The sequence below is a fragment of the Sapajus apella genome, unplaced genomic scaffold (assembly GCF_009761245.1).
Source record: "Sapajus apella isolate SASKATOON/1434 unplaced genomic scaffold, GSC_monkey_1.0 scaffold39, whole genome shotgun sequence".
NCBI lineage: Eukaryota > Metazoa > Chordata > Mammalia > Primates > Cebidae > Sapajus > Sapajus apella.
In genome coordinates this window covers 19,376,178-19,378,812 of record NW_022436979.1, presented here as the reverse complement: position 1 = coordinate 19,378,812, position 2,635 = coordinate 19,376,178, and the positions used below count along the sequence as shown (strand labels likewise).

Genomic DNA, 2,635 nt, shown 5'->3' with positions numbered 1-2,635 from the left:
ACAGGATGCTACCCCAGAGTCGGGTTGGAACTGGTTATCCGGTTGCCGTGGAGTCTGCCTTGTCAGTGTTATGATCTCTGTCATGAGGTTCATGCCGGTCAGTTGTGTCTAAACTCCAAAGGGAGGAGGCGTAGTGAGGTGTGTCTGACATCTCTTCCCATTGTGGGAATTCCGTTTGTCAGCCTTCTCTGGTGTATCAGTAGTAGTTGTGGTTGTTGCCTGCGTTGCTATAAAGGGAAGCCTCAGACTAGATTATTTACTTATTTACTTTGGTTTCTTTTTGAGACAGAATCTCGCTTTGTCACCCAGGCCAGAGTGCAGTGGCACAATCTCAGCTCACTGCACCCCCTGCCTCCTGGGTTCAAGCAATTCTCCTGCCTCAGCCTCCTGCGTAGCTGGGATTACAGGTGCCCGCCACCACACCCAGCTAATTTTTGTATTTTTAGTAGAGATGAGGTTTCACCATGTTGGCCAGGCTGGTCTCGAACTCCTGACCTCAGGTGATCTGCTCACCTTGGCCTCCCAAAGAGCTGGGATTACAGGTGTGAGCCACCACATCTGGCCATGAGACTGGATAATTTATAAAGAAAATTTTATTTTGGCTTACAGTTCTGTAGGCTGTATAGAAAGTGTGTTGCCAGCATCTGCTTCCTGTGAGGCCTCAGGAAGCTTCCAATCGTGGTGGAAGACTCAGGGGGAGCAGGCATGTCACATGGCAAGAGAGGGGGCAAGAGAAAGAGCGGGAGGGGAAACGGCCTTTGCAAAGGTGATGACAGGGAGAGAAATTGACATGGGTGACTCTATCTGGCATCTGACCACCAAGCTGTCCTTGGCCATTCCTGGATGTAGGCCATGCTAACCTTGGGATGAATTTATCGTTTAACCTTAAGGCAAGGATGATGATAATCCTTCCCAGAACTAACCCACCTTTGTAGAACCAATGAAATACCTTGTAGTTAGGCTTATGGGAGGGGCCTGATCCTGCTAAGAGACAGGCACAGTTCCTATGATCCCTTACTGCTCCAGGATCATGTGGACGGGGTCGCAAGATTTGAGACTTCTTAATTGCTCCTAGAGATGACATCACTACTGTAGAACCTGAGATGGGTTTTTTGTGATGTATTTCAGACAGGCCCCACCTGGACTCCTGACTCCTGACTCACCTGATCCTGGGGCCTCACCCAGGAGCTGACCCACAGCATGGGGCTTGTTTCCACACCCTGTGATTTCATCCCTAACCAATCAGCAGCACCCATTCCCTAGCCCCCGGCCCACCAAATTGTCATAAAGACTCTAACCTCTGAGCCTTCAGAGAGACCAATTTGATTGATAGCTCCAGTTCTCCCTTGAGGGCCGGCTTCATGTCACTTAAATTCTCTACCACAGTGCCATGGCCTCAGTGGATTGATTTTGTCTGTGTAGCAGGCAAGGAGAACGTGCCTGGTGGTCACAGAGGTGCCAGGTTATTTTAGACACCGAGCTCCCCTATGAACTGACACAGCAAGAACTCACTCATTACCATGAGGAGGGCCCCAAGCCATCCATGAGAAATCCACCCCCATGACCCAAGCACCTCTCACCAGGCCCCACCTCCGACACTGGCAATCACATCAACATGAGATCTGGAGCAGACACACATCCAAACCATATCATTTAAGGTCCCCTTGGCTCAGAGGGGGTGCATGCAGTGGGTTGAGGGCTTAGGATTTTGTTTTTTGTTTACACAAGGCGTGAGTGGAACTTATAAACAAATGGGGCAGAGGAAGACATTAAATAAGTAAAAATAAACCACCATTATGTGTATTTTGTTTGCTGTACGTGCTCCGGCACTGTGAAGGAAATAAACAGCTTCTCTGACGTCACGGTATTTAGTGGGATGGGAGGTGCCCGAGAAATTATGGACTGGCTTTTCAGCTCCTGTTCCAACCCATTTATGGAATCACTTTCTGAACTACAGCTGGAATGCCTGTTTGAACTGCAGAGGCAGAGAAGAAAGAAAGGACAAGAAAGATGAAAGAGAAGGAAGGGAGGGAGGGATGGAGGGAGGAAGGAAGGAAGATGGATGAAAACTACACTTCCCAGACTCCTTGCAGCTAAGGCCTGCCTGCCCCCTGTCCCCAGCTTTGTGAGTCTTAGGTGGAGAAAATGAACAGCAGAGCTTTGCGCAGTGGCAGTATCATAGCCAGCGAGGTTTTTCCGAGGCGCGATGATTGCTAATTGAAAATTAACAGCACAAGGCAGTGGACCTTGTGGGGAGTTGAGATATTTTCACATACCTGGCGACAGAAGCACTAGATTCTTCTAGACAGCTCTGCTGAAGCACTTTGCCTGCTCTCTGGGGTTGCAGGGCTGGGAGGCAGGCGGTGATAGTGAGCTTCCCACAAAGACACATCAGTGGCGTCACTTTTCCCAGCAGCGGTCCCTCCTGCGCGCAGAGCTTCCCAGCTGCCTTCCCTGCAGTCAGCACCGCCATTCTGCCTCCATCACAGGATCTTGCACCTGAGTATCCTCCTGCTCTTCCCCCAAGGGCACTCAGCTGATGCTTCTTTCCCTTCCACAGAAGCAGCACTTGTATCAGAGGGTCCTGCCCTGCGCAGATTTTCCTTAGGGGGACACAGGGGAGATGGTGGATGCA

General features: G+C 50.3%; 1 pseudogene; it reads left to right on the top strand.

Moving 5' to 3' along the window:
- Positions 1–2,156: 2,156 nt before the first annotated feature.
- LOC116565310 lies at positions 2,157–2,317 on the top strand (annotated as a pseudogene).
- The last annotated feature ends 318 nt before the right edge of the window (positions 2,318–2,635 follow it).